The sequence below is a fragment of the Sander lucioperca genome, chromosome 14 (genome assembly GCF_008315115.2).
Source record: "Sander lucioperca isolate FBNREF2018 chromosome 14, SLUC_FBN_1.2, whole genome shotgun sequence".
Lineage (NCBI taxonomy): Eukaryota > Metazoa > Chordata > Actinopteri > Perciformes > Percidae > Sander > Sander lucioperca.
In genome coordinates this window covers 5,788,232-5,797,190 of record NC_050186.1, presented here as the reverse complement: position 1 = coordinate 5,797,190, position 8,959 = coordinate 5,788,232, and the positions used below count along the sequence as shown (strand labels likewise).

Sequence of the window (8,959 nt, the reverse complement as noted above, 5' to 3'; positions counted from 1 at the left end):
GAAAGGTAATGGCTGCAGCTTAGACGGGCCTATTTCTAAGCTATGAAAACAATGCCATATTTAAGATTAAGCACAATGTATTGCATTTCTCAGATACCTGAAACAGCTCACTTTCTCAAAATGCTCTTTTACAATCACAATGCAAGGATGATGAAAGGGTATTGCGTTGTGTAGATTAGTTTCTCCTTTAGCAACATAATCATAAAACCATGTTTTAAAATTACTTTTTCTATTACGCTGAAGCACATCACACCACAGTATACCAAACGCCAGTGTGCTTTCATGTATATCTAACAGCATCCAAAAGATGTTAAAGGGGACAGTAATAACCCCTCCTGTTCTCCAACTTAACACAGTGTTATTTCTGTAGTGATCACATCAAAAATGTTACCCTGGTGTGCTCTCCTGCTGACTTCCTCATTGCACAAAATCGCATTTGATGGCTAAATATCTTAGGTGAAGTCTTTTACATAACAGTATCCATTTAGGACGTCCAAATAAGTCTCCTAGTGAACAGGATGCAATTAATTTAGCTTCCTTTGTGTAGGTGTAAGAAAACTGATTTTAAAACAAACACACCCGATTCACTACATGTATCAGACAGCGACACTCATGGCAGATCACTAGCACCACTCATCTAACCTCGACCACATACTAGCCTCTGTCAGTCTGCCTAAGTTCTCTGAATTCGTCCCCATGTTTTCTTTCCTGAGCACCACCAGCAGCTCCCACAGAGCAGCCTGCGGAGTCTGAGATGTAATCTCCTCTGCTTTCCCTTCCACAGTCGTCCCCCATTGTGCCATGGCCATGTGTTTTTAAAACTAAGGTAAACCTGCCTCCGTGTGGTTTCTCCGCCACTGATTGTGATCAGAGCTCTGTAAGTGGATTTCTATCTCACCTGGATTCACTTGACTGGTGCATTGATTCGTATCAGAGTCATAGCAGCTTCAGATGAGGGGATGTAGGCGAACGTGATGGATGGGTGAATGAAACACTATGAGTGCACAATGTGAGTGTTTTTGAATGTGTTTTTATTTGTGTCTCCAATGAAGCATAATGTTGCAATGTGATGAGATGGGTTGATTGTTTGATTTCCTTGCATGGTATAAGACAAATTACACTGAGGTGAAATTGTGTTTAAGATTAAAGAGAAAAGTTTTGACTACATTTGGCATATCTATCATTTAAAAAAAATCTATTTGAAGTTGAAACATTTTTTGGGTTGTTTTTTTTACGGGGGCCCACAGAAAATGTCTGCTTTAAGCACATTACAGATGTGCACAGACAATCGTTACCTTCTCTCAAGTGAGCTTATACTGGATTTTCTGTTGCATGATAGATGTGGCACAATGTAAAGGATTGTCTAAATGAGTACTGCAACTTAAAGGGGACATATCATGAAAAACCCACTTTCAGTGCTTTATGCACATACATTTGGGTATCTAGAGCGCCTACCTACCTACAAATTGTGAAATAGTACACACAGTCAGGTTTTGTGGGCTGCATAGATCAGAAAACAAGCCCTTCAGATTTAGCTCCCCTCCCTGTCACATGCAGGCTCGTTAGAATTTACCGCCCCCCTATCGGAGTATCTCCACCCACGGCTTGAGAATTAGCCTACCTTTGCAAAGGTGAAAATCTTTCTCAGTATAAATCTGCTTATCGATCTGCAACATGGCACACAATGGCCCAATACAACCAGAGATTTTGAAGGACCTATGACATGCTGCTTTGTGGATGCTTTTATATAGGCTTTAGTGGTCCCCTAATACTGTATCTGAAGTCTCTTTCCCGACATTCAGCCTTGGTGCAGAATTACAGCCACTAGAGCCAGTCCCACAATGAGCTTTATTTAGGATGTGCCATTTCTGTGTCTGTAGCTTTAAATGCTATTGAGGAGGAGAGAGGGGGGAGGGGGCTGGATGGGGGAACTCATTAATGTTAGAAAACGTCATAAATAAGAAATTTTCATGGCATGGGTCCTTTAAAGGGATAGATACCCTGGTACAAACGGTATGGTTGACACATATGTATTGTCCCACAGTAATATATACTGTATATAGTCATTTTCCACCCATCATGCAATAGGATTAAGATTTAGCCTCTGTCTGTATGAGACCATTCTTCTTTTCTTATTTTTTGTTGTTGCATGGATTCATGATCAGACCACATCTCTCAAGCAGTCCCCTGCTGCTAAGAAACAGTATCACATGACCATAACAGACGGCCTCTGTCAGATGTCATTAGCCATCAAATCTGTTTCCTTCAGACAGCAGACAGCATTGAGACGCATAGACTGCAAAGGAAGAGACAGACACCAGAAGCCTTGAGCACACAGAATAAATGCATGTACAAATACTCACACGTGCAACATGCCAACAACCAGGGGCCTGGCTTACACAGCGGGATCACAAAGTTAGCTGAATAAAACCTGAAACAGTTCTTTTTTTTTTTTCCAAGAGTAACGTCCTGATTTGAGGAGCTTTTACTCAGAGATCCAGGTAACTGCTGTGTGTGACGTGCCCCAGGTGTCCGCAGACATAAAAACACACACAAACTTAACCCAGCCAATGACACAGATTCATTTTTCCATCGCTATGATAAATGCCTCTAAGGCACGTCTTTGGAAAAATAGCTCAAGGTAATGTGTGCCTGAAAGTATTTCTTGCAATGATGAAAAATAACTTTGGACAGAGTGAACAAAGTGAAACATTTTTTTAATTGGTTATAAGGTTTGCAGACTTTTGGGTTGGAGAAATGCTGGTTTAAATTTGCATGTAAACACACTGTGTGCAAACATTTTGTCAAGCGCCAGGCAGGCTATCTAAGCGGATGTTGACCACTTGGATTATCCTCCCTTTGGCTCTGTGTCACTTTCCTTCTGTTCTGCACTCAGTGTTGTCGTCTCCAAGATCCCTCCCGTTGAAAAATTAAAATTGTCATTCAGTTGATATCTTGAAAAAAGAGTGCATGCAAGTTCCCCAACACCAAACAAGCTTAAAACAGATTGAACCCAAAGACTAAAACACTCTTTAATCCAAGCTGGGGATACACACAGGACTGTACGTAATGGATGTTTATGTCAAGTCAGGCATCTAGTTCAAAGTACTATGTATGCTCCTTCTATCACATATTCAAAGCCCTACAATACATTGGAAGTTACAGAAGATTTACTGATGTAGAGCTATCTGCGTTCTAATAACACTGTACACCGTACAGGATATTCAAGTTGCAATGGTTTTCAGGCACAACACTAACACAAATCTACAATTAAGGAATTGTAGTGTTTCCTGCTGCCAAGTTATTGCAGAATCATCATAGGAATTGCTAGGCTGCACAGAGTGGGCTGAAGAAAATGATTAAATATGCATTAGCGTTAATAGATGCTCAGTGTTTTCAGATGCTCCACACAATGAAGGTCTCAGTCATTAGATAAAGTTTTTTGAGTAGGGATGTAACGATTACCGGTGTAACAGTAAATACCGTGATACCGTGATAAAATATCATTATTATCATGGTGGATTACCACGGTGTGGAAACCGCGTGTTCCCAGCTTCATCCGAGTCTCCTGAGTTTGCCGCGCGGGCGCACTGTGTAGCCTACAGTGCGTTTCTTGAAGTTGGAATCATGGCGTGAGGAGGAGATGACAGCGCTCAGGACATTTATCAGCCTTGTAAAAAAGGCCATAGTAACACTTGCTCTCTCTTCTGAGATGACTGACCAATCATTGACGAGAGTCACCACTTTGATCTCCTGCCAATCACTCGCACTCAGACAGGAGAAGGGGACAGAACAGCGGCTGTAAACAGACTTTTTTTTATCATTCCTTTGCCGTTTTCGGACTTGTTGAAGTGATGTGTGTTTAGCCCAGAACGCAAGTTAAAACTATTCTGTAGCTCGTTAAACTGTCATAGGCTTTACTGCCTCGTTATCTGTGTAAAATGTTTAAGCTACGTTTATTCATATTTCAATAAGTGTACTGCTACAATGTGGATTTTTGAAGTTTTGCCCGTGTTAGCCTACGACATGACATTTATTTGGAGAGAGAGAGAGATATATTATCGCCTTGATAATATTGCTGTTGCTGTGTTTCTTATTGCATTGCTGATAGATGTGCAGATTGTTTAATATTACTTGTGCAGCCATGTGTTGATATTCAGGTTGTGTTAGGGCAATCTGCTAGCAAGGTGAAATCGCCAGTAAACAGACTAGCGCTGTGGAGCCACGTGCTTAGCTATTAAAGGTGTATTACATGGTTTGCTCCGTTAAGCAGTCCCTCCAGGATTTCGCAATGTTGCGATTGCGCCAATTCACGCGAACTCAACCAATCACCGCAAATTTGGTGCGACTCGCAATTTTGACCAATCACCGCAACTTTTCCGCACATTTGACCAATAACCTTAAGCTTCCCGTGACTTCAACCAATCACAGCAGTCCCACGTGCACTCTGAGAGCCAATGACCAAGCGGGAGTGAGAACGGGTTGATCATTTCCTTGTTTGTGATATGAAGACGAGACGTGTGTGGGACTCGAACATCTCACATTTACCAACAAAACATACAGCGAAAGATTAAGAAGTAAAACATTTCAGACCATCCTGCCAACCTGTATACATTTTAACATCAATGTAGACTGTAACGATTTAAAAGTCGCTGAAGTTGCTGCCGTTTCAATCCTGGCTGTCGGCTCTCTGCAGTGGGCGGGGCTGCTGCTCCGTTCCCCCCCGCGACTGACGCTTGCACACACACAAACAAACACACACACACACACACAAACAACACACACGGTGGATGCAGGAGAAAAAGGAGATGGGACGACACGATGACCTAAATTGAGGACAGCTGCGCTCGTTATTGTAAGTGCAATGATAAGTTAAAGTCAGTACTTTATCAAACCATATGAATGTGTGTGCCAGGTCAGGTTAGGAAATGAACTAACAATGTAAAGATCAACAAGCCACTGACACATATGTTCAAATTTGATTCATTTTATTAATGTTACTAGGAAAACTCAGCCCAGAGTAGTTTTATTCTCCCCAAAACATGTTTCCTTTTTATTTTTAAATAACTATAAAACAAAAAAATCGCAACTTTTTTGCAACTTTCACTGTCTCCCGCAACTTCATTGCAAAAAACAGACAAAGACCGCAACTTTTATCGCAATTTTTTAAAAAAGCTCCCGGGAAATCAGGTGTTTTGGGCCGCAACAATCTCAAAAAAATGCAGCGAAATCCTGGAGGGACTGGTTATGGATACGTGTGCTGTAATAAATTAGATGTGGCTTTGTGTTATTGAGCAATATGTTACATTTATGTTAATTATTACAGAGAAATGAATGTAATTCTTAATATTGTTTCTTGTTATATGCTGGTTGCTATAACATTTAGTTGTTTTTTTTCAACAGCGTTGATAAACATGCTAAAAAACGATTATGCGTCTTGATATGCCAAAACGGCATACGAACTGGCGTGGCATACATATACCACTTAGTGAGATCAGTCTGTCATAGTTAACTTCATTGTTAGAGTTGTAAATAAATCTTCCTGGATCTCAAAGTCAGACATCTCTGGTTCAAGTTCTTACCGGACACCCTACAGCGGGCCAGTGTTTCAGTAGCCAGTTTTCAATAGTTTTTACAAGCCTATTGCCTATATTTCTGTAATATAATAAACACTGTGTTACACTATTTGAAACTATTCCTGCTTGTGTAGGCCTATCAGTGCTTTCTGAACATATTGAACACACTTTTAAAAATACCGCAAAAACACCGAAAACCGTTTTGGTCACTATAACTGTGAGGTTCAATTTTCATACCGTTACATCCCTACTTTTGAGCAATGGTTTTTAGAGTCAAATTAGACAAAATCCCTCACAAAATTACAGATAGGATAGGACCACTCCACACTGCAGACAGGTGCTACATCCACGTGTGTGTGTGTGTGTGTGTGTGTGTGTGTGTGTGTGTGTGTGTGTGTGTGTGTGTGTGTGTGTGTGCCTGAGAAAAAAGATAAAGATAAATATACTAAAACCATGATATAGTAAATAGCATGGCCCAATATAATGATGGGAAGGACACACAAGCCAAGGTTTTAAATAAACCTGAGCACAGGCGTAGCCAAAATCCTCTGAATGGGAACAGCTTAAAGGGTGAGTTCGCCTAAATCACAAAAACATATTTACTCGCTCAGTGGTATCGAGCCATGCAAATAGTTTTGGTTTTATGTGGAGAAATCTGTCACTGAAACTTGTGCTGCCACCAATTCATTTGTGCTGCTCAAAGCACTGAAAAGGTACTTAAAGCTCAAAAGCAATGTCTCTTTTCAGAAACATTGCTCCGGTTCCTCTGGATAATTCACAGACAATGTCAGTGGTTTTTCAACTACTGCTTTGGTAGTACCAAGGAAAACTGTTCTTTTTCTTTTTTTCCCCCCCAATGTTTTGAGCACAGCAAACAAAATGCAATGCACCTCCATTGTAGTTGCGTAGTGGCATAAATCTCTGAAGATAAATATCTCAATAAGAGGGAAAATAAACCAAAAATCCTTCATGACTAAGACCATTAAGTGAGAAACAATGTTTTTTGTGATTTAGGGTGAACCAACCTTTCGCATGGTTATCTCAATCTGTGAAAGACCCACATAACGTTAGTTTCTACATGGGAATCTATGTAAATCTAATCAAATGAGCTACATGGTCTTGTACAATCTGAGATTCAACTATGGTAAGCAAAGTTCCATTTTCATTTATCATTCTTGGGTTTTGTCTGTTTCTCCTGATAATCTTATTGTAGCATTATCGCAAAGTAAAACATGAGCTGTTCAGGCAAAAGAGCTGACTTTGAGCAATTTCTGTTTCCCATTTCTCTACAGTGAAGGAGCTCTCCAGTGCTGAAACTGCATCTACTGAGTGAATTAGAGAAGTCCTGTTTTTAAATGGTTTGAGACAGGACAGCTTAGAAGAGCTAAAATGAAATGTGTTGGCAGAACTGTCCAGTGCTGAAAGAACTTGGGTCTTGTGTTGCCAGTGCAGAACAAATAGCATAGTTAAATAGACATTCTAACATTATGTAACGATGGCCTTTTCATTTTGTTTAGTCATTTGAAAAGTAGTCAGAATTTTATTTCAACCTGCAATTGTTTCAACAAGGGACAGGCCTTAAAGAATCCCTTTAGAAACTAAGAATTTAATGCACACATTATAGACAGAAAATGCTCCTGTGGGAGGCATTTAAATAACATTTAAAGACGACCTATACTCATTTTGGAGTCTTTGTTGGATGTCATCAGTTATCTTTTTGAAAATGTGGATTGTTGAGGAACAAAGTATTAGGCTCCCAAAAGCCACACAAATGTAAAAATGTATAATAAATGCTCCTTGTCACAATATGGATGAGGTCACCACTCCAGACCACTAAATTATGCAGCAGCCCCTAAACAACGTAGAGTGTGAAAGAAAAGCTATTACATAGAGAAAACCTGGCATATTTACAAATGTAGATGTAGGAGCTTGGCAGTCCCGGGTTGTTACTTGGAACCAAAAGCAGTCTCATATTTGGGCAGAATAGAAGCTAAAAATTCACATACTTGTGACTAAAATGGGAAGAAACGTTACATAAGATAATTTGGAATACCTGAGGTAGAAATAATAGCCAATAAATAGCACTTGTATCCTGCCACAAATTAGCTTAAATTTTGAAGCAATTCATTATTTAAAACAGTATTCACACTTTGTTTTGGATTGTACAGCCACACTAAAATCAATCCAATAAAAGACAGAACCAGAAGTCACCACTGGCCAGATTTAGCCATTATATACAAATAAAGCCATGTCTGAATTACCCCTCCTTGTTAATTCTTGTACTGCTCTTTATATTAAAGACTCTCAGTTTGCTCTATAGTGAGCATTAAATTGAGACTTCAGACATTTCTGAATCATCATCAGGGTGCGTCATCACTGACCGGTGTAGCTCCGCACGACTTAGTTAATTTTGGAATCTGTAAAATGTCACACTGCATTGTGGGAATGTTAGCATAAGGTGCTCTGTTTTTGTTCCATTGTGGGAATGAATTCTACTCAGAATTCAGACACTCAAATAAAATGGCAGATAGTAAATAAAGTACATCACAGGGGTTGATATCAGACACAGCCCAAGGAAACAAGCAACTATAACTGTGATGCAAATCAATGCCTCAAAATCACTAATAAAAGCAGTTTGATAGAAGTGACTTTTGACTTTGGCTGTTCTGTTTTTCAATCCCATAAAACATTTGTGGTGTGCCGCAAATGAGAATATGACAAGGTCTGTTTTGTCATATGGTGATAAACACCATGAGGCAGATAAAAAGTAATTACAGACACCATGCTCAACAACCAAGGGCCGTAGGGTATCTCTTCAATATTACAACTTCCATTAATGGTTGGAACTCCACATTTTTTTCAATGCCAATTACAGAATGGGAGACAGATTGTAATCTAAGTTGTATTGCAATCAAAGAATTGGAAACCTGGGAAATAACAGGAGAACTTCATTTCAGCTAATCAAAAATGTGTACCTTATTTTAATAGATTTTATGTTAACAAAATGTTACTTTTGAATTATGATCATATCAACTGAAAGGAAATACGTGCAGTTAGGGATTGACCGATTATCGGCTGTGATAATCAACATTTTTACAATACTCTGAATCAGTATTTAAAAAAATAAAATAAAGATAAAATAAATTAATCGAAAAACTTGCTACTTTGGCTCTGATGCAGCTGGCCTCTCTCTGTCTCTGTCGTCATAACTCTGTACTCTCACTCAATGTGTTTACTGCAAACAAATATTGGTTGCAAATATCTGTTATCTGCCTCTTTGATTACTAATAATCGGTATTGGCCCTTAAAAAAAAAAACCCTATTGGTCGATTCCTACATACAATTACATTCATGGCCTTGCAAATTGAAATTGCTATCTGCAG

General features: G+C 39.3%; 1 protein-coding gene across 1 annotated transcript in view; it reads right to left on the bottom strand.

Annotated features, from left to right (window-relative positions):
* The window catches only part of LOC118493082 (astrotactin-2), a 200,427-nt gene that overhangs the window by 172,073 nt on the left and 19,395 nt on the right, over positions 1–8,959 (bottom strand). The gene's annotated exons all lie outside the window — the stretch shown is intronic.